At 41.0% G+C, this 23,847-nt stretch overlaps 1 non-coding gene across 1 annotated transcript; it reads left to right on the forward strand.

The window, feature by feature from the left end:
- Window positions 1–1,364: 1,364 nt before the first annotated feature.
- Window positions 1,365–1,437, forward strand: TRNAK-UUU. Its single transcript has one exon. It is a non-coding gene; the product is annotated as a tRNA-Lys (tRNA).
- The last annotated feature ends 22,410 nt before the right edge of the window (window positions 1,438–23,847 follow it).

The following is a 23,847-nucleotide window of genomic DNA, read 5'->3' on the forward strand; positions in this document are numbered from 1 at the left end:
AAACTGTTAAAAATAATAAACAGGGACTTCCTTGGTTGTCCAGTTGCTAAGATTCTGCGCTCCCAATGCAGGGGGCCCAGGTTCAATCCCTGGTCAGGGAAGTAGATCCCACAGTCTGCAACTAAGAGTTCGCATGCTGCAACTAGGAGTTTGCATGCCACAGCTAAAGATCCCACATGCCACAACTAAGAGTTTGCATGCTGCAACTAAAAGTTTGCATGCCACAACTGAAGATCCTGCATGCCGTACCAGAGATCCTGCATGCAGCAAAGAAGATCCTGAGTGCCACAACTAAGACCTGGTACAGCCAAATAAATTTTTTTAAAAAAAGAAATAATAAACAAATATGGTAAAGTTTCAGGGTACAAAATGAATATACAAAAAAAGTGCTACATTTCTATACACTAACAACAAACTATCAGAAGGAGAAATTAAGAAAACAATCCCATTTATAATTGCATCAAAATGAATAAAATATCTAGGAGTAAATTTAACCAAGGAGGTGAAAGACCTGTACACTGAAAACTATAAGACTTTGTTTAAAAAAATTGAAAAGACACAAATAAATGGAAAGATATTCCATGCTTATGGATTGGAAGAATTAACATTGTTAAAATACCCAGGGGGCTTCCCTGGTGGCGCAGTGGTTGAGAGTCCGCCTGCCGATGCAGGGGACGCGGGTTCGTGCCCCAGTCCGGGAAGATCCCACATGCCGCGGAGTGGCTGGCCCGTGACCCATGGCTGCTGAGCCTGCGCGTCCGGAGCCTGTGCTCCGCAACGAGAGAGGCCACAGCAGTGAGAGGCCCGCATAGCGCAAAAAAAAAAAAAAATATCCAGGGCTTCCCTGGTGGTGCAGTGGTTAAGAATCCGCCTGCCAATGCAGGGGACACAGGTTCGAGCTCTGGTCCGGGAAGATCCCACATGCCACGGAGCAACTAAGCCCATGCACCACAACTACTGAGCCTGCGCTCTAGAGCCTGTGAGCCACAACTACTGAGCCCATGTGCCACAACTACTGAAGCCCGCGTGCCTAGAGCACGTGTTCCACAACAAGAGAAGCCACCACAATGAGAAGCCCGCGCACCGCAAGAAAGAGTAGCCCCCACTTGCCGCAACTAGAGAAGCCCCACGCACAGCAATGAAGACCCAACGCAGCCAAAACAGATAAATTTATTTTTAAAAAGTTGGCTTCATAGGGGGTCTTCAAAGCAAAAGGACAGACCTTTGTCCCATTCATCTTTATAAGTAATCAACCCACTTAGATTAGACTAATGACGAGAAGAATTTTTACATGAGTCTGAGTATACATTTATTAATTTCTAACATGACCTTAATCTCAACAGTAGCATTTAAAAATATATACAGCCTGGGTAGCTCAGCTGGGAGAGCATCAGACTTTTAATCCGAGGGCCCAGGGTTCAAGTCCCTGTCCAGGCGCCAAGAATAAATAAATAAACAGAATAAAAATATATACAGTACCTTACCTAGCATTCTTAAAATCTTCAGCAAACTAAAAAAGTCAATCAGGAACAGCCAAAAAACACAATGTTCTCCAAGTAATAAAATAAAACTAAAGCAAAACATAAATATCAACCAGTGAAAATATACCAGTGAAAATATACTTCTCTATCCTGGAAATATTTTCTCTTTTGGCTTCTATGAACTGACCGCCGTGATTCTCAAAATGTAGTCCCTGGCCCAGCAGCAGTAACATCATTTGGGAACTTGTTAGAAATGAAAATTATTGAAGCTTAACCCAGATCAACTGAATCAGAAACTCTGGGTGTTGGGGCCCAGCAATCTGTGTTTTAACCACCTCTCTAGGTGATTCTTATTCAAGGTGAAGTTTGAGAAGCACTGCTCTCTTGATTTTCTTCCTACCTCTATTATAGTTTCTTCTCAGTTATTTTTATTTTTTTGACTTGTGTCTGTTAGGTTTTGCTGCATAACAGAACACCCCCAAAACTTAGCTACTTAAAAAACCACCACCATTTAGCTCATAAATAGATTTCCCAATTGCTTTGTTTATTTTCTTAGGTTGGGCTCCCCTGAAGCAGGCTATGAGGCAAGAATTTGAGTATAAGTGGTTTATTTGGGAGAATCCCAGGAAGCACCAGTAGGGGCATAGGGAAATGAGATAGGAATGGAAGGAACCTAGTATGAGATGTGTTAATGAGCAGAGTATTCCTGTGCACAACTGGGCTCTATCTCTTGGGCTTTTAAAGCATTACCCCATCCAAGGGTGAAGAAGTTGGGATATTTATCCACCAGCTCCCATTCTCCACTGGTTGAGGGCTGCTTCTCACAGCTCTAACTCCCTTGAACTTCCCCACCTATCTGGTGTGAGAGCCTAGTTTGCTTTTGTGGATAGAGGAGGCCCTGAAGCAGGAAGTCCAGGTGCTTCACAGAGAGACCAGCTGCATAGGATGACGACCAATGGGTGTGGGTGGGGTACCACAATATCTGCTTTAGGAATCCCTGTTTGGGGCTCAGCTGGTCTCGGACCTTGGGAGGCTTCCCTTGACATACTGAGGCAGAATTAGGGTCTCTCTTCTCTGCCTCCTCGTCCTCTTAAGTGCATTTCACTAAGTTCCTGTGCCCTTGTCTGCTCCCTGGGATTTATCAGTCCTTCAAAATTAAGGATGGGATTCAGAACACTACCACAACATATGGCACCTTGGCATATTTAATAAGCTGAAGGAATCTGAGAAATGGCAGGTGCAAGAAGGACTCTCTTACCTTCCCCTTCTACTCTGAGGCAGGTCATAAGACGCTCATGTGAGAGGTGCCTTCCCATTACCTGAAGGTGTTGCAGGAAGGGGGACCCCTTCCAGGGCCCGAGAGTGGGCTCTTGTCTAACACTCAGAAATGAATTGTTTGTCCGAGGAGACACACGTGCTGACAAAGCAAGAGACTTTATTGGGAAGGGGCTCCCGGGTGGAGAGCAGGAGGGCAAGAGAACCCAGGAGGACTGCTCTGCCACGTGGCTCGCAGTCTCGGGATTTATGGTGATGAGATTAGTTTCCGGGTTGTCTCTGGCCAGTCATTCTGACTCAGGGTCCTTCCTGGTGGCACATGCATCACTCAGCCAAGATGCATTCCAGCGAGAAGGATTCTGGGAGGTTGGTAGGACAGATGGACTGGCGTCTCCTCTCTCCTTTTGACCTTCTCCGAATTCTTCTGGTTGGTGGTACCTTGTTAGTTCTGCATTCCTTACCAGGACCTCCTGTTTAAGATAACTCATGCAAGTGGTTACTATGGTGCGTGGCCAGGGCTGGTGGTTTCAGTCAGTGTTTCCCCTAATAAAGGAAAGGGGCAAACTTATCTGTGAAGATGGAGGGATACCAAAAGGAATCTGAACAAAGAGGCCTTGCTAAGTTTCCCCCAGCGGACTACCCTTAGCTCATATACATTTGTCCCATCACATTTTCCCACAACTTTCCACTCTTCATCAAACCTAGTATAGAAACACTCAAGTTTAACCATTTCTTCTGGTCTTCATTTCCTTATGAAGGCTCTCGTGTCCTGTAAAACTTCCATTCAACAAATTTGTATGCTTTTCTCTTGTTAACCTGCTTTTTGTCAGTTCAATTTACAGGGTCCCAGCCAGAGAACCCAGGAGGATAGTAGGAAAAATAATTTTTCCTCCTCTACAGTAGTTTACATATACACATTTTTTCACCCTTCATTCCTATCTCACAGAGATGACACTTAATATATGTTGATTGGATGTGTGAGTGGGTGCCTTATCTTTTTATCCCTTAAAAGAACTCACACAGAGGAAACAAAAAAGTATGCATTGAGTTGTATTAAAGAGGCCTTGTGATTGATGTGAGTATAAATTGGACCATTATTAACTTTGAACTAATTCCACTATGTCAGAAACAATGTCTGAAATATTTTAAAATCCCTTTAAAAATAGCCTTAGTTGAAAAATTACATAACATGAATAGACCTAAAACTTGACTCTTACTCAAGTTTTCAGAAAAACAAATACTTTGCTTTCCATATTCTGTCCTTGTCACAGAAAAGCAATATTTTATTAGATTTTCCTTTTTCAATGTTGTGTGATTACTTAGTGATTGTGTGATTACTTAGTTGTGCGATTTATTGAATAAATTTTCTATGTAGTTGCCTTATGAAAAAAGTCATGAGAAAGTTTAAATATAAATAAAACATTGGTATTTTTTTGTGAAATTTTATAATTCAAGCTAATTGAAAATCACATAAAGCTCTATCATGCCATCTTCATTTCAAAACTTTTTTTTGTGGTCTTCTGACAGTAATTCTTTTTAGTTCAGTTCTCTTATTTTTAATGAGGCATATTTTGTGGATTGGGAGGAACTCCAGTAGTGTACTTAGCTTTGAAGGAATATGAAATCAGTTTCATGCTGAAGGAGTTATGTTGAGTAGAAAATAAAATTCTCCATGGATAAGCAGACATTCTTCATGGAAAAGGGTAACATTCTACATTCTTCCATTTTAAAAGTGGGAAATGGTCTGTTATTTGTATTTAGATACTGCTCTCTCCAGTGAAAATAATGCCAGGCTGGATGACAGATCTGTGTTCTGATCCTGGCCTTTTTCCTTGCAAGCCTTGGGAAGTGTCTGGACACAGAATTCTCTTTCTCTCCTACAACATGAGAGGTTGAAAGAAAGGTCTCAATCAGTGTTAAAAATTTGCAGTTCTGTACTTCTGCACCATTACTGCAGCTCTGACACCTGTGTGAAAATACTAAGCTTTATTACATTTTTACTAATACCCTCAGCTTTCCTCTTTAAAAAATTGAAGTTTGGTTGTGTTGTAAATAAATGACATCACTAGATAAATGATTTCATATCACTGTTGACAGTAGTTGAATGTGGCTTGCCCTCAGGAACAACCATTCTTTGATAACATGGAGGATAGAAGATGTATAAGGACTCAGGTGGCTACTGTTCTCATCTGCCCGTGATCCTCTCATATTCCCCTCTGGGTCAGCATTCTTTTCTCTCAGGGGAATTAACACCCCCTCCATGTCCATGTATTCTAATGGGACTTTTTATCACGGTTTCTTGTCCCCTTGCCACAGCAATGAGCATTTGACACAGTGGCTACAATAATTGGCCCAGGGGATAGACATGTGACCCAAGCTAAGCCAATTAGAGTTTTCTGTAGAATTTTCTAGATTCAAAGCATATGTGCACGGGGGATGACTCTTTCTCTTGGATTTTGTATTGGGACGTATGCCAGAAACTGTTGAAAGGTGTTTAACTTACCATATACAGCAAGGTTGCTTCTAGTAGGAGAGAATGAGGCCAGTACACAAACAGAAGCAGAGATCAGTGGAGATGAGGGATAGATGGAAAACCAGAGGGCATTGAGTTCCTCATTCTACTCCCTGACTCTAGACTTCTTCCAGCCTCTTCCCATTTGCCTCTTGGGATATCTTCCTTCTCATTTTATCATCTCTGGTTCTTTGACTCTGTAACTCCCAATGTTACCAAGTCCAAGCTCGCTCTGCTCACCTCACCATAGGCCAATGACTCAGAGAGGAGGTGTTCAGGAAAGGAAGATGTCTTTACCCAGAAACAGACCGAGAAGATGGCAGACTAGTGTCTCTGAAAAAACCATCTTATCAGGGTTTGGATGCCAGTTTCTTTTATACTACAGAGAGAGGGAGGAGATGAGGAAGTAAAGTAAAAAGGCCTTAAATTTTGCAAATATCCCCTGGAATAGCCAGCCTCAGGGAGGGGATGTGTTAATTTCTTCCTTCTTGGAGACATCCACAGGTGGGAGGGGTCAGACTGTCTCCCTGTGAGCTGAACAAAGGCCCTTTAGTTTAACATTCAGGCAGAGGGGCAGGGTTCCCTGAGGCAGGCCATTACATATGATTATAATAACAAAAGCAACGAAAAGCAAAGGTTAAAAGTCAACAAAGCAGATCGAACATGGTGTCCTATTTAGCTCTTCCCTGTTACACCAATCCTTGCTTTACATTCCCTGACTCTGACAACACACTTTGTTGTTGGCCTCTGTACCTCATTCAGTTCTGTGAACTGTCCTAAGAACCTTATTAGCTAGGTAAGTTAATAAATCCCTTTCTTTGTTTATGATAGTTTGAGTTGGAGTTTAGTTTTTTGTAACAAAAAGAGTCTTGTCTAATACCCAATGTGAATGCATAAATGGTCTTCAGACAACTGAAACTGAAGCAAATACATTTTTATGAGCCACAGTCAGGAGACTAGTTTGTTTAGCCACCAATACATAGCTACTCATATGTTCATGAAATTACCTCATCATTGTGTCTAGGAAATAAAGGGTATTGCTGGGGCTGGGGGGAGGAGAGGGGGTATATTCCTAGAATGATTCATGAATGAGAGTCTTGTGGTGCTCCAAGGACAATGGTGCTTCAAGGACAAAGGAAGACCCTGCCTGAAAAAGTTTCAGCATTATACCCCCTACTGGACTCTTAATCCCTCGTACCATGTTGCTATGGTTACGAAATTCCTGAGCACACCTGGGCGAGGCCCATCTAGGCAACAGGACCTGTCCCAAATAAGGAAAGGCATATGCCCTGTCCCACTCCCACCCTATAGAAAGAAGGTGCATGTGCCTCAACCAATCAATAAACGAAATTTTCACCTCGGACCATTCCTTTGTTTTCTGGCTATAAAAACTGATCAATAGCACATGTTCGGGCTCGACTCTCCCAGACTACCAGGAATTCGGCCCTCTGTTCTGGCAGCGACCCTTCCCTCTAATAAATTCTATCTTTACATTCTGCCTCGTGTCTGGAAATCCTTTTCCAACTTGCATTCAGACCACGACAAGTCTGTTGATGTTGTTGATACCCTTAATGCCTTAAGTTCCATGGTTTTTTTATGTCATCTTGTAAACCCAAACAATGTGCAATTATCTATGTAGACTTTCAAGGTTCCTTTCTGGTTTCCTGTTTACCCATCAAATGGAGCTATTCTACCCATTCAAACAGGAGGACCCAATTATGGCATTCTACTACTCTTTCTGGACTTCTAGATGCTTCTCATTTGCCTGATGGGAGTTGTTCCTCATAATCTCATCATCCCTGGTTCCTGACCTCTTGCTTTTGGTACCCTGGCTTTGACAGCCTATTTTGGACATGTTTCTCTAGCCTGACACTGACACTTACCTCACCTAGTAGCCTCATAATACGTAAGGGACATCTTCCTTTCCATTAGCCATCACACTAGAGGAAGGAAGGACATCTGACAGTGGAAGGCATGGTATCTTATTGGGCAGGACTTTACTGGCCTAAATCAAAACTTCTTATCAGACCCAGGAATTTTTTCCAGGCTTCCGGAAAAGATTAAATAATTTTAAAAATTATATCATGAGACCACTTACCTACTCTCTTCCATTGTCTCTTTGCCCAAGAACCCAGCCTGCCTTCTGTTCCTTTTCTTCCTCTACTTCTCTCTCCCCATGATAATGGTGACCTTATTTCTGGTCTATAAATGCCCTGACTCAGGGCCAGAATATAAATGGACAGATAGACGGAGAGATAAACAATGGGGGAAAAATTAGACAGAAAGCCTGTGTGTAAAATGCTTTCATGTAAAACATGGCATCTTTTACTTGGGGATGGAGGGAGGTCTACTTGATTATGAGATTCTTAATTGTGAAGTTTTTTTTCCAATGCAGAAGCTTCTTTAGGGGAGTTGTAAAAACTGAATTAAGATCTCAAACACATTCAGCAGGGGTGAAAGATCAGAGTCTTTCAGTTTTCTCTGGGGTAAAAACAAACCCAAAAAAACTTAGCTACAGAGCAGTGTGGAAAGGGGATGGGTTGCAAATGTTCCTTTTTTCCACAAATTAGTTCAGATGTTAACCCATTGATCCACTGATTTAAAAAAAAATAGCCTTTTCACTTTCAAAACAGAGGGTGTTAGTAATTTGAGACTGTCACATTAATTTTTTTGATTTTTCAAATCTCCCCCAAGGCTCTCTCCTCCCTCTTCCTAAATTAAGCGCAACAATGCCCATCTGGGGGCTGTATTAAGTTTGGAAACCTAGGGCCACTCAGTTTCCTAAAGCTTCCTCTCAAGTTTAAGGATATTGCTTATTAGTGAAGGGGAGCAACATACCACCCCAAAATACGGCCCTTTGACATATGGTTATTTTAAGCTGGTCATTTTTGAGAAACAGCAGACACAGGAAAAGCTCTGAAACATGAGTAGATGTTCCCCTTTAGTAAGAGACAAGTCCATTTATAAGGGAAATCTCCATTTGTAAGGATGTCTCCCTCTAAGTACTGGTCTAAATCTCTAGAAACTGTTTACCACAGAGAAGACAAGGACTTAAATCTGCATAACAACCTTATCCTTGTTTACTGTGCTTTTCCTGGTCACCTCCCACAACTGGCCTCCCCGCCCCCCAACATCTTCTTTTGTCTTTAATTGGAGATGTTACTTAAGGTGGCAGCTTGGTACATTTCCGGGAGTTAGTTTCCCTGGGTCTCTCCCCTGTATACTGTAGGTATACATGTTGTTAAACTTGTTTGTTTTTCTCTTGTTATTCTGTCTTTTTATCACAGGAAGGTCTCAGCCAAGAACCTAGAAGGGTGGAGGGAAAATTATTTTTCCTCCACCACATTAGCAAAAAAAAAAAAAAAAAGATTAAAATTTCTTAAACATTGGCTAGATTCCCAGCAAGTAATATATAGAATCCTAAAAGGAGACACTCAGGAGAATCAGCAAGCCAATTAAGAATATTTCAAAATGAAGTTTTAAAAAAAAAAAGCTGTGTTAGAACATAACATGAATATTTGAGTATGGAGAATTCTCATACAACTGTAGTAATTTAAGAAACTAACTTTATGGGTATTCTGAAACATACAGAACACATCACTTGCAAAGTTGTCTTTTATGCTCATAATTCCTCTTGGAATGGCTTGAGAAAGCAGTTATGAAATTTCCAACTGGGATCCCCATGGCTCCAGCAGTTGTTCCTGGGAACAACTTTTGATTTTCCAGCTTAATGATGCTGATAGTATGATGAGGTATGATTCTTTTCCTCTCCTTGACACTTCAGAAAACATTTTTGCTCTTCTGGTGTATTTTTAAAAATTTTATCTTCTTATTTTTACAGCTTATCTTTCAGAAAAGAATTTTTGAGGCTTTTTTAAAACTAAAAACTGATATAATATTAAGGAGAATGTTATTAAAAGTAAAAAATAACTCCTCACAAATCACCATAGGAACAAAACAATCTAGTTCACCTTGTGAATTTTCTTTTTCTCTGTTTGTATTTATACAGACATATTTTATACAATCCTTCAGAATGCACATGAAATTTGCATATCTGCCCTTTTTACTTAACCTTCTATTGTAAATTTAAAAAATAATATAGTTAATATGTAGATTTATAGTGGACATTTTAAAATCCCTATTGTTAGACATTTTAGATGTTTGTAAATTTTGCTGTTCTAGATATGTTCAGTAGAAGCTCTTAAAGATCTGTAGCCAGCCCAGGTGGAGGGTGAGCTGGGATCCTGCATCCATGATATTCCTACTGAACTAACCCTATTCCTCACCTGCCTTTTTCCTCTATAAATATTTTAGAGATTGTCTTTTACATATTTGTGGTCATCCACAGTAATTTTTGTACAGGCCACTGCTACAGATCGTGGCCGTGTTAAATGTAAAATATTCACTATATTGTAGTGGTTTCCAAATTGGGCTCTGAAGACCTTCCCCAAGGCTTCCACTGGAGGGGGTGGGGTGAGTGTGGGGCTCTGAATTCCTACAACAGCTCTAACCAGAAGCAGTGCTGTTCTGCTGGGCCCCAGTATTAAACAAAAGTTTGAATACAATTGGACTAGATCAATGAGGTGCACTGTGGTAACACGTGCACACAAGTGGCATCACTGAAGTGTCTGAGGATTCAAAGGCCTCGGTGGTGAGTTAGAGTGCTCTCCACAGGGGCCAAACATGTCTCAGAGATGTGGGGCATCCACACTTGCCCTGAGTTGTAAAAGAGGGCATGCTCACTGGTACCTCATTTTTGCTTTCCTCCAAGCCATTCTCCAAAGTGCAGCCAGAGAAATCTTACTGAAGATAGGACACAACAGCTCTCAATAACAAGAGTCACAATATGCAAAGAACTAGTTCTAACCCCAAACTTCCTTCTGTAAATTTTGGAAAATCTCTTATAGAAAAGACAAGGAGAGGCTCTTGCTGCACCCACTTTACCAGACCTGAGCAGAGGATTTGGGTTAAAAAAAAAAGTCTACCTTAACCAGCTTGGTCAGAGGTCACGAGATCTCAGCTGCAGTCTCTCAACCAGCTCATCCTCAGTTATCAAAACTGTTGGGAGGGCTTCCCTGGTGGCGCAGTGGTTGAGAGTCTGCCTGCCAATGCAGGGGACATGGGTTCAAGCCCTGGTCTGGGAAGATCCCACGTGCCACGGAGCAGCTGGGCCCGTGAGCTACAAATACTGAGCTCTGCGCGTATGGAGCCTGTGCTCTGCAGCAAGAGAGGCCGCGACAGTGAGAGGCCCGCGCACCGCGATGAAGAATGGCCCCCGCTTGCCACAACTAGAGAAAGCCCTCGCACAGAAACGAAGACCCAACACAGCCAAAAATAAATAAATGAATAAATAAATTTAAAAAAAAAAAAAAAATGTAGGTTTTAAAAAAAAAAAAAAAAAAAAAAAACTGTTGGGAGGAAATGGTTTCTCTCTTCTAACTTGGGCCAATTGGTTGGGGACCTACAAATAAACAGATTAACAGGAGAAGAAACAAATTTTACTTACATGGGCTTGTAAGTAAAGTTACAAAATTTACTTACAAATTACTAATGCTCAATAATTAGTAATTCGAGGGGAGGAGCCAGAGATAAAGGTTTGTAAATCAATTTACCGAAAGGGGGTGGTCGTTTAGGGCTTCAATGGGAAAGTATGGAAGGGTCTGTTAGGCTTTTGTTGATAACAGACAGCTGAATTCACACTTCCTGGTACTAAGGGTCAGTCTTTTCCCAATCAGGAAACTCCCTTGGAGGCGGAGCAGTTATTGGCAGCTGTATTTGGGCGAGGCTTTGCTTAAGTTTAAATAACATTTTCTGTGGCTTCTATTGCCCAGATGTTTTCCGTTTAAAGTAATTTTCAAACCACTTTGCCAGGCTATCCGTCCCTTCAGTATTTAGAATTCATAAAAGTTACTGTTGAAAAGGAGAGTCACATATCTAAGTTGTTCCAAGAATACTTGAAAGTTCCCAACAACTGAATCAAGTAACAAAAAATTAATTTCCCTTTAATTACAACAAGGACATTGACAAAACTGGTTTATCTGTTTCAGAAGAATTAATTTGACTTTGGAGAAAAAATATATCAGTCTCAAAACTGCATCTGTTCCAGTCAAGCGAATTCACTAACTCTTGTATCAACTCAGTATATTAGCATTTCATTTATAGGAGTATTGTGGGGCTTCCCTGGTGGCACAGTGGCTAAGAATCTGCCTTCCAATGCAGGCGACATGGGCTCGAGCCCTGGTCTGGGAAGATCCCACATGCCGTGGAGCAACTAAGCCCATGTGCCACAACTACTGAGCCTGTGCTCTAGAGCCCGCGAGCCACAACTACTAAGCCCACGTGCCTACAACTACTGAAGCCCGAGTGCCTAGAGCCTGTGCTCCGCAACAAAAGCCACCGCAATGAGAAGCCCATGCACCGCAGCGAAGAGTAGCCACTCTTGCTGTAACTACAGAAAGCCTGCGCCCAGCAACGAAGACCCAACACAGCCGAAAATAAATAAATTTTTTAAGAAAAGGAGTAAAAGGCGCTTCCCTGATGGCGCAGTGGTTGAGAGTCCGCCTGCCGATGCAGGGGACACGGGTACGTGCCCCGGTCCGGGAAGATCCCACATGCCGCGGAGCGGCTGGGCGCGTGAGCCATCGCTGCTGAGCCTGCCGTCCGGAGCCTGTGCTCCGCAACGGGAGAGGCCCCAACAGTGAGAGGCCCGCGTACCGTAAAAAAAAAAAAAAAAAAAGGAGTAAAAAAGGAGTATTGTGTAAAGCAAAAAGTAACTCAAATTTATCAATATCAATAAAGCATTCTTTCAAATTTTTTCTTGTATCCACATTTTGAGTGTCCAGTAGCCACATGTGACTAGTGGCTATCATACTGAACAGTGCAGTTCTAGACACACTAATCTTTTAGGCCATCTGATGCTCTAGAATCCTGTTGCCTCAAGGACTTCTTACATGTTCTTTATTCCTTCTGACAAATCCTCAACTTTCTGCTGGCCTAACTCTATCTCTTCCTTGACATCGGTTAAATGTTATAGTCTTACAGAGGCTCTCCCTTGCTCCCAAATCTAACTTGGGACTCTTGTTCCACTTTCTCAGATTATCCTGTACATTTTCCTCCTAACCCTTGCCACAGTTACAAATAGTGCTCTCAATATGCAGTTTGTCATATAATATCATCACACTGGAAGCTGTGTCTGTTTTATCACCAAATATCTTGTGCCTTGCATAGTGCTCAGCACGTACAGAAACTAAGTAAGTAGCTGTTCAACAAATAAATCAGAGGAAGAGAAGAGACTGGGTAATATAAAAGACCACAGAGAATATAAGGTCTCTGAGAAATCTGTCTCCTGCCCTGCAATATGAAGTTGCAAATCATATGATTTATGGAATTTTGTCACCCATGTATGTTGACAAGAGTGATATTGGAATGGATTTTGTTAATATGCTGAGGTGACTTGGGATAAATCAGGCGAAGTTGAAATGTAAAATGTGGTGATGACAATAAAACCACCACTTAATTACTCACTTCGGTACGCGGGCCTCTCACTGTCGTGGCCTCTCCCGTTGTGGAGCACAGGCTCCGGACGCGCAGGCTCAGCGGCCATGGCTTACGAGCCCAGCCGCTCCGCAGCATGTGGGATCCTCCCGGACCTGGGCACGAACCCATGTCCCCTGCATCGGCAGGCGTACTCTCAACCACTGCGCCACCAGGGAAGCCCTAATTACTCTCTTATTTCATGCCTTGAGAATGAAGGATACAGATTAGCTCATCTACAGAAACGTTCCATGATCTTTGCCTGATCTCTTTGACATGACTTAAGGGAATGCATGGGGAGGAAAAAGCTTTCCTCCACCCTCTTAAGGTCCCCCGCTGGGTCTGAAATTAGACTGCCAAAGATAAACAGGAGAAAAACATAAATTTATTTAAGTTTTAACTTTCCTCGGAGGCTTCACAAGGAAATTAAGACTCAAAGAAGGTTAAACCTGAGTATTTTTATGCTAGGTTTGATGAAGACTGGAAAGTCATAGAAAGATATGAGAAGACAAAGAGCATGAGCTAAGTGTAGTAAACTGGGCAAAACTTAGCAAGGCCTGTTCATTCAGATTACTCTTTGTGTCCATTTGTCTTCAGAGATAAAGATGCTCCTTTCCTTTGGGTATAGGGAGGGCACCTCTTATGTGGGGTTTTTATGATCTGCTTCAGGAGACGGTCAGAAAGTTCTGACACGTGTCAATTCTCATATTCCCTCAGCTTAAAATATTCAATATGCCAAAGTGCCATATTTTGGGGTAGCATGTTCTGAACTCCATCAGAAAACAAAGTAGAAATAAATTATAGTCTTACAGTGATAATAAGAAACCAAAAAGCATTTGTTATTCAGTTGTAACAAAAACAGAAAAGCATACATTTTCATAAGTTGTCACAATGTGAATACACCCATGTAACCACAGCCAAGTCAAGAAATAGAACATTAAAAATATCATCAAGAAAGTGAAAAGACAACCCACAGAATGATAAAAATATTTGCAAGTCATTTATCTGGTAAGGAACTTGTATCTAGAATATATAAAGACTGCATATGACTAAATAATAAAAAGACAGCACAATTAAAATATGGGCAAAGGATTTGAGTAGACGTTTCTCCAAAGAAGATATATAAGTGGCCAATAAGCACATAAAAGATACTCAACATCATTAGTCATTAGGGAAGTGCAAATCAAAGCACAATGAAGGGCTTCCCTGGTGGCACAGCGGTTGAGAGTACACCTGCCGATGCAGGGGACACGGGTTCGTGCCCCGGTCTGGGAAGAGCCCACATGCCGTGGAGCGGCTGGGCCCGTGAGCCATGGCCGTTGAGCCTGCGCGTCCGGAGCCTGTGCTCCGCAACGGGAGAGGCCACGACAGTGAGAGGCCCGTGTACTGCAAAAACACCCCAAAAAACAAAAAACCACAATGAAATACTGCTTCACTCCCACTATGATGGCTATAATCAAAAAAGTGGACATTAACAAGTGTTGGTGAGGATGTGGAGAAATTGTAACCTTCATATATTGCTGGTGGGAATGTAAAATGGTGTAGCCACTTTGGAAAAAAGTTTGAGAGTTCCTCAGAAAGTTAAACATAAGTTACTGTACAGCTCAGCAATTCTGTTCCTAGGTATTGATCCAGTGAAAACACATGTCCACACAAAAAAGTTGTACATGAATGTTCATAGTGGCATTATTAATAATCAATAAGTGGAAACATTCCAAATGTCTATTATCTGATGATCGGACAAATAAAATATGGTATATGCATAGAATAGAATATTATTCAGCAATAAAAAGAAACAAAGTGCTTTAACAATCTTGACAACATTATGCTAAATGGAGGAAGCCAGTCACAAAAGATCACATACCATGTGATTCCATTTATATGAAATGTCCAGAATAGGAAAATTCCTAGAGATACAAAGTAGGTTAGTGGTTGCCTAGAGCTGGGTGGGGAGGGGTGTTTGGGAATGACAGCTAATAGGTACCAGATTTCTTTTAGTGGGGAAGAAAATATTTGAAAGTGAAATTGTGGTGATGGTTGCACAACCCATGAATATGCTACAAAAACACACTGAATTATACACTTGACATATGTGAATTGTATGGTATATGAATTATATCTCAATAAAGCTGTTAAATGAGAAGAAAAAAGAAATAGAACATTATCAACACACAGGAAGCTTCTCTGTCTTACATTAAGTTCCCTGGAAACAGAACCTGAGATGGTGATTCTTTCTTTCTTTCTTTTTTTTTTTTAAGTTATTTATTTATTTATTTAGGCTGGGTGTGTCTTTGTTGCTGTGCGCAGGCTTTCTCTAGTTGCGGCGAGCGGGGGCTACCCTTCGTTGTGGTGCCCAGGCTTCCCATTGCAGTGGCTTCTCTTGTTGCGGAGCATGGGCTCTAGGCGCGCGGGCTTCAGTAGTTGTGGCGTGTGGCTACAGTAGTTATGGCTCACAGGCTCTAGAGCACGGGCGCAGTAGTTATGGCACACGGGCTCAGTTGCTTTGCGGCTTCTGGGATCTTCCTGGACCAGGGATCGAACCCGTGTCCCCTGAATTGGCAGGCAAATTCTTAACCACTGCGCCACCAGGGAAGCCCAAAATGGTGATTCTTGTGCAAGTGATTTCCTGAGGGAGCACTCTTAGGAGGAGTTGACTTTGGAAAGCAGGAAAAAGCTAAATGTGGTCTCAGCTGAGAACCAGCCTCAGCCTGATCCAATGAGGAGTTCTGCAACATGAATAGTACCACAGTGTGGTCCCATATGGAAGCAAGGGAGTTGGTTTTTTTTAATATCCTTGTCAGTCAACAGACAGTCCTTGGCTGTGAGCTGTGTGTGTGTGACTTCCTGCATAAGTCAGCTTTCTTTTGACCAAAACCCATTCTAAAAGGGGGCAGCTGTGATCTATTAGCAGCTGATAATCACAACAGCTGGAGGATGATGCCCCAGCCAGTGCTGAGGATCTGGGCAGGGCAGCAACAGTGACCACTACATCCCCTCATGTTCCCTCCCATTATTATAATCTTGATACTTTGCAATTTTTCCCTTCAGCTAGATTGTCACTTCAGCACACAATTTATGAGCAATCTGATTTATCTCAGTGTTTTACCTCTTAGAAAACTGTGCTTACACACCGGGGCTATTACGTGCCTGTTCTATGTCAAACAATGTGTTAGATAAACTCCAGTCTTCTATGAAAATGAATAGCACAGGCCTATTTACTTAGCATCAACATAAGTGATTTCAGACATTATTTCCTCTAAGAAAACCAAGAGAGCCATAAAAACAGAGACCATGAAGGTAGGAAAGAAAAAAAGAACTTTCTCATAGAAGAATACTGACAGCATGTCTCCCACTTCCCTCATCAATGTCCCTGATGACAGTATTTCTGTGGCAATAGGAATATTCACCAGGAAACTTGGGCTTATGAGAAGCCAAGAGGGTTTTTGATGCTGAACTGGCCAATGTCCCTGAGCTCATGAATAAGCCCCAAGAAAGAACTGGCTCCAGGAAAGTTGAAAAAAGAAAAATAAAAGTTTCATTTAAGCTTAAGAAGAAAACCAAGGTTAGAGTGTGTATGAGTTTTCTACTGCTGCATAACAAAGTACCATGGACACAGTGACTTAACCCACATTTATTAACTCACGATTTCTGTGGGTCAGTAGTCCAGGTCCTACTTAGCTGGGTCCTTTGCTAAGAGTCTCACTAAGCTACAATCAAGGCATCAGCTAGCACTGCAATCTCATCTGGAGTTTGGAGTCCTCTTCCAAGCTCACGTATTGTTGGCAGAATTCAGGTCTTTGTGGTTGTAGGGCTGAAGCCCTCAGCTTCCTGTTGCCTGTCAGCTGGAGACTGCCTTCAGCTCCTAGGGGCCACCCACAGTTCCCTGCCACATGGCCCTCTCCATAGGCAGTTCACAACATGACTGCTTCTTCAAGGCCAGCGGGAGAGTCTCTCTCTCCAGTCCGCTGAGACGGAATCTTATGTAACATGAAGTAGTCATGAGAGTGACATTGTTACCGAATCCAAACTCCGTCTGCTTGCTGCACGACAGGCCAATAATCAGGAGACAAGGTGTTGAGGCAAGGAATAGCAACTTTATTCGGAAAGCCGGGCATCTGAGAAGATGGCAGACTAATATCCCAGAGTACCATCTTATTGGGGTCTGGATGCCACTTTCTTTTATAGAACAGAGAGGGGGAGGATGTGAGGAAATAAATTAAAAAGGCCATTAGTGTTGCAAAGTATCTCCTGGCTTGGCCAGCATCGGGGAGGGGATGTATTAATTTCTTTTTGCAGCCATTCACATGTGGACAGGGTCAGAATGTCTCCCTGTGAGCTGAACAAAGGCACTTTAGTTTAGCATTCAGGCAGAGGGGCAGGGTTCCCAGAGGCAGGCCATAATGTATGCTTACAGCGATAGATAGCATCCTTTTAGTGACTATAGTAACGTAGTGAGTATAGTAACAAAAGCAACGAAAAGCAAAGGTTAAAGTAAAAGAAACAGATCCAACTCTTCCCTATTACAACATCCCAGCACAGTTGCTATGTTCAGTTGGTTAGAAGCAAGCGACAGTTCCCACTCTCACTCAATGAGGGGGTTATTACAGTTATTATTACAGTCAGTTATTACAAGGGTGTGACTCATTGGGAGTCACCTTAGGATGTGTTGGACACAGATAAAACCTATTGTTAAGTTTCTTCAGTTGATTTAAATTTGCTCTATGTATCTATCTTAAAAATAGTTTAATCATTATATTTTGCTTTTAAAATAAAAAAGGTGGTTTTTTTTGTAAAAATAATTGAATATGGCTTCTTATCTCACTCTGAATATCCATGGGCTACAGGGAGGTCCTACATGGTCTAGCTTCCTGATTATCAGGTAACAGCATGCTGTCCGGGAGGAAGAAGTTTTCCTCCACCCTTCTGGGTTCTTCTGGCTGGTCTAAGAATTAACTTGACATGAGACAAATTAAGAGGAGAAAATTAAACAAAAGTGTAATAACATGTATATATGGGAGAGACCCAGAAAAACTGAGTCACTCACCCAAAAGGCCGAAACCCTCATCTTAAATACCATCTTCAACTGAAGGCAAAAGAGAATGTTGGGGTTAAGGGTTTGGGACACCAAAGGGGAGGAAGGCAATTGACATGGAGATGGAAAAGCAAATGTTTGGTAGACAAATGTTTGCTGGGCCAGTGAGACACAGAGAGGAATTTTAACAAACAGACTTGGCTAGGTTCCACCCTGTCTACATGCCTGGTGCATACCATAGTTATGTATGGTGACAGCTCCCTTCCTGCAACAGGTCCTCCATCTACATTCTTTAGGCAGCTAGAGGGAAGGTCAAGGTTCTTCCTGAGTCTTTTGAGCCTTGACTGTTTTCAGCTCAAAATAATATGCATGCCAAAGAGACTTTTTGGAGTGGCAAATTTTGCTCCCCTACAATGCCATGGTTCCAGGCACATATTAGGTACTCAATAAATATAGGTTGACTAAATAAACAAACACATGAAAAGGAGTATTTTCCATGCATACAGCATACACCTGGTTTTTTTTTAATACCAAAGAGCAATATCCTAAGTATGTGCTTTCAGCCCAGCTTCCCTGCTTATGGAGAAACCAGGAGGAAACCAGTAGCCTTTTGAGTGCAAAAATGACAGTAGTATTAAAAGTTATATCTTGGCTATAGTTTGTGGCACGCACAATGGGATTCAAGGTCAGCTACACACTCTTCTAAAAAGATTAAGTAATACTGGGTTTGCAAAACCATAGGCAATATAAGTGCCCAGAGTGTTACATCTCTGAGTCACCATTTCTTGGATTAAGAGCCCTGTATGGTTTGTATCAGGTTGATCACTGATGGAACGTTATGTGCACATATGAGTACAGTCCTACTGGGGCCAACCCAAAGCAGAGATGAGTTTCTTAGGCCAGTGAGTACATTTCCAAGTTATTACTCAAGGCAAAACATATTTGAAGTCAATTTCCAGCTCTTAGGGAAAAGATAGCCAGCATAAATGAGAGAAAAATGTATTTTATCTTAAAGTATCATCTGACTCCTCCAGTGACAATAGCCAAGGGTTTTATTATTTGCAGTATCTCACTATGAGTGAAACAAAGTAATGGAGCATTCAATTATCTATTCTGGTGAGTTACTCCTTGATAAGAAGAAGTTATATGTCCATAATTATGGTGGTTAATTGTATGTGTCAATTTGACTGGGCCACAGGGTGCCCAGATATTTGGATAAACATTATTCTCGATGTATCTGCGATGGTATTTCTGGATGAGATTAACATTTTTTTTTTTAAACATCTTTATTGGGGTATAATTGCTTTACAATGGTGTGTTAGTTTCTGCTTTATAACAAAGTGAATCAGCTATACATATACATATGTTCCCATATGTCTTCCCTCTTGCATCTCCCTCCCTCCCACTCTCCCCATCCCCCCCCCCCCCCCCCAGGCTGTCACAAAGCACCGAGCTAATATCCCTGTGCCTTGCGGCTGCTTCCCCCAGCTATCTACCTTACTACGTTTGTTAGTGTGTATATGTCCATGACTCTCTCTCGCCCTGTCAAAACTCACTCTTCCTCCTCCCCATATCCTCAAGTCCGTTCTCCAGTAGGTCTGCGTCTTTATTCCTGTCTTACCCCTAGGTTCTTCATGACATTTTTTTTCCTTAAATTCCATATATATGTGTTAGCATACGGTATTTGTCTTTTTCTTTCTGACTTACTTCACTCTGTATGACAGACTCTAGGTCTATCCATCTCATTACAAATAGCTCAATTTCATTTCTTTTTAAGGCTGAGTAATATTCCATTGTGTATATGTGCCACATCTTCTTTATCCATTCATCCGATGATGGGCGCTTAGGTTGTTTCCATCTCCAGGCTATTGTAAATAGAGCTGCAATGAACATTTTGGTACATGACTCTTTTTTTTTTTTTTTTTTTGGTACATGACTCTTTTTGAATTTTGGTTTTCTCAGGGTATATGCCCAGTAGTGGGATTGCTGGGTCATATGGTAATTCTATTTGTAGTTTTTTAAGGAACCTCCATACTGTTCTCCATAGTGGCGAGATTAACATTTAAATTGGCAGACTGACTAAAGCAGATTGCACTCCCTAACATGGGTGGGCCTCATTCAATCAGTTGAAGGTCTGGAGAGAACAAAGAGGCTGACTTTCCCACAAGTAAGAGGGAACTCCTCCTGCCTGAGTGCTTTTAGCTGAGTGGTCTTTTCCAGACTCCAGACTCACTCTGAAATATCAGCTTTTTTGGGGTCTTGAATCTGTCAGCTTTCCAACTGGAGCTTACATCATCAGCTTTCCTGGTCCTCAGGTCTTTGGACTCAGACTGGAACTACACATTGGCTCTCCTGGTGTCCAGTTTTCTGACTACAGATCTTGAGGCTTCTCAACCTCCATAATCATATGATCACATGAATATATTTATGTAAATTATATATATAACTCCTATTGGTTCTGTTTCTCTGAAGATCCTTGACTAATACAATCATATAATGCTGGTAGGATTAATACAGCTTAAAGTGTGATAATGAATGTGTTTGGCAATTATTTACTTTTCCCAGGTTGCCTCCCTATAAAATCTTTCCCTACCTCCTAAATTCCATTCCAGTGGCTGTTTCAAACTTTATAGTTCCTCTCAGGTCCCCAAACTAATTTTGCTCAGTCTCGGACAATGAGCCAGGTCTCAGTTTCAATGAACTCCATGTCTTGGCCCACCTGGCATCCCTTGTCTCAAGGTCATAGTACGTGTCAGATAACCCTTTCCATACAGTCTGTGCTTGTGCTCTCACTCTCTCTCTTGTTATTTCAGGCCTAGGAAGGGGAGATTGGGACCGGTTGCTGAGTTCTGGGTTGCTACAGCATCCCTTGTATGATTTTCCTGCTCCTTAACTCACATCTTCATATACAGTCTCTCTTTTTTTTTAACTTTTTATTTTGAAAAAATTAAAGACTCACAAGAACTTGCAAAAATAGTACAGAGAGGTTCTGTGTACCTTCACCCAGCTTCCCCTGATGATAACATCTTACATATGTAAGGGGATCAAAATACACTGGTACAGGGCTTCCCTGGTGGCGCAGTGGTTGGGAGTCTGCCTGCCGATGCAGGAGACGCAGGTTTGTGCCCCGGTCCGGGAGGATCCCACATGCCGTGGAGTGGCTGGGCCCGTGAGCCATGGCCACTGGGCCTGTGTGTCCGGAGCCTGTGCTCCGCGATGGGAGAGGCCACAGTAGTGAGAGGACTGCGTACTGCAAAAAAAAAAACCCAAAAAACACTGGTACAATACTATTGACTAGACTATAGACCTTCCTCAGATTTTGTCAGTTTTCACGTTCACTCATGTGTTTGTGTGTAGTCTTATAAAATTTTATCACATGTAATCACCACCACAATCAAGATATGAATGAATCCATCTGTACACAATCTGTTTATTAAATTCTTCTCAAATTACCCAATTTGAGCATGCCTTCCTGTTTCCTGCCAGCATCCCTACTGATGGAACCTTAAAAGATTTTCAACATTCTGAGGGTGGAAAGGATCTGTCCTTCTGTTTCTGGATGAAGGCCAAGAAGGTAGCAAGCCTCTGAGAGAGAAGGGTGCAGTGTGGCAGCTGCAAAGTAAAAATGACAATTGGGCCCCTCTTGGCAAAGAATATCTGAGATAGTTTCCAGAGTGATATGCAAGATAATCTGAAGGTTTTATTTTATGGCAATTGTTCTCAAGGCTAACTGTGTATTAAAATCACCCAGAGACATTTTAAAAAATCAATCAATCAATCAAACAAACAATCAAACAAAACAAAAACAGAGACTTGGACTCCATCCCCAGAGGTTCTGATTCATTTTGTCCAAGGTGGAGTCTAAGGATTGAAACGTTTTACAAGTTCCTCAGGTGATTCTAATGTACAGCCAAGGTTGAGAACTCGTGTTTTATGACTTTGGGTTTTGCATCTTAATTAGAAAAGCCACTCCTACTCAAGATTATACTTTTAAAAAAGACAACTTGAACTTTCCTGTGTATTTGCTTTAATTTTTTATTAAATTAAAATCTTTAATACTTCTTAAATTTATTTTTGTTGTAGGGAGTGAGAAATAAATTTATTTTATTATTTTCCCCAGACAGGTATTTTGTTGTTCTAATATAATTTATTGAATAATCCATATTCTTGCTACTGATACAAAATGTTACTCCTATCATTTACTAAATCCTTGAATTATTTTACTCTATTTCTGCATTCTCTTTTTTTATATTGATCTTTCTATTAAGTGCCTGAATCAAACTGTTTTCATTATAGTCATTTTATCATGCTTTATTTTCTGATAGAAGTAGAAAGACGATATTCTTAAGTTAATACATCTTTAAATTGATTCCAATTCTTTGTGTTCTGCAGTGGAGGTCTAAAATTTTCTTCAATATAGATTCTCTACTACAAATAGGTTAAAAAAGATTTTTAAAAAATATCTCTATTGAGGTATAATTGCTTTACAATGGTGTGTTAGTTTCTGCTTTATAACAAAGTGAATCAGCTATACATATACATATATCCCCATATCTCCTCCCTCTTGTGTCTCCCTCCCACCCTCCCTATCCCACCCCTCTTGGTGGTCACAGAGCACCAAGTTGATCTCCCTCTGCTATGTAGCTACTTCCCACTAGCTATGTATTTTACATTTGGTAGTGTATATATGTCCATGCCACTCTCTCACTTCGTCCCAGCTTACCCTTCCCCCTCCCCGTGTCCTCAAGTCCGTAAAAAAGATTTTTAAATATTGAATCACTAAGTTGTATCAACTATACTTAAATTTCCTAAAAAAAGATTTTTAAAGAAGTGGACCAGCTCCCCATTTAACTAAAATTAATTTTGAGCCAGAGGCAAAAAAAAAAAAAAAAAAGCCTATGTAACTTACCCTTGAGCATAAATGAAGAAAATGAGTGTTTGACTTGTATAGTTTCTTAGAATAGAACATTTCTTTATTATCTGGCCTGATTAGCAAATGTGTGCTACTTTATCAAGAATTCTGGTATATCATACAGAGAGTAGTAATTTTCAAAACCTAAAACCTAATAAAATACTAAACATTAAACCAATAAATCAAAAAAAATTTTTTTTTGAAGACTCAAGCTACATGACACTATAATGGCATGATGCACTATAGATGTTAATGGGAAGTTTAGGTGAGAAAATGTCAGATAAAAATGACTTTTCAGAAAGCAGGGACTCCCCACAAAGACTCCGGATGAAAGTTGCTCATTTTTTACCAACTTTACTGAAAGATTAAAGTCCTAGAATAGAACTAGCCAGCCATGAGATACAGAGAAACTTGGATTGCTAAAATAAATGGTGGGATGAATCCATCTCAAGACCTAAATGCTCCAATATATTCTAAAGTTTTAAATATTCAGAACTGAGTGATCTGAATCAATCTGCAAGGAGTCCTTCCTTCATATCCAAAGCTGTACCAAAAGAATTTCTAGTCTAATTGTGTTTCAGCTAAAGGCTTTTAATCATTTAAATGGACATTATTTGTGATTTCACGAAGAGTTAACATTTTTAAGGTAAATGGTGAAAATTCTGGAATAGGAAGAAGGGAAACACCCACATAAACTTTAGAAATGCTGCTTGGATATGCACACGGAAATCAGTAGGAATATTATAAATTGTAAAGAAATAGCCATGACCGAGCAATGCTTTTTATGTAACATAGGAGAAATTGAAATATTCACAGCTACTCTGTGTGTGTGTGTGTGTGTGTGTGTGTGTATATGCATATATATGTACATTTATACCTAAGTATATGCAAGTATACAATGTCTGTAATTAGGTTAGAGCATTCTTTTCTTTGGGACATAAATAGGCAAGGATGAATCTAAGGGTAACATTTCTGGGACTACATCACTAGCAAATATTGGCCTACCTGAGTGTAGAAAGTTAATTTTAAACAACTTTTGTATTGAGTACTATTGAAGTCATATTGTTTTGTCTTCCCTTGACTTGTAAGCTACTTACTTACA

This window comes from Phocoena sinus, chromosome X (assembly GCF_008692025.1).
Source record: "Phocoena sinus isolate mPhoSin1 chromosome X, mPhoSin1.pri, whole genome shotgun sequence".
Classification (NCBI taxonomy): domain Eukaryota; kingdom Metazoa; phylum Chordata; class Mammalia; order Artiodactyla; family Phocoenidae; genus Phocoena; species Phocoena sinus.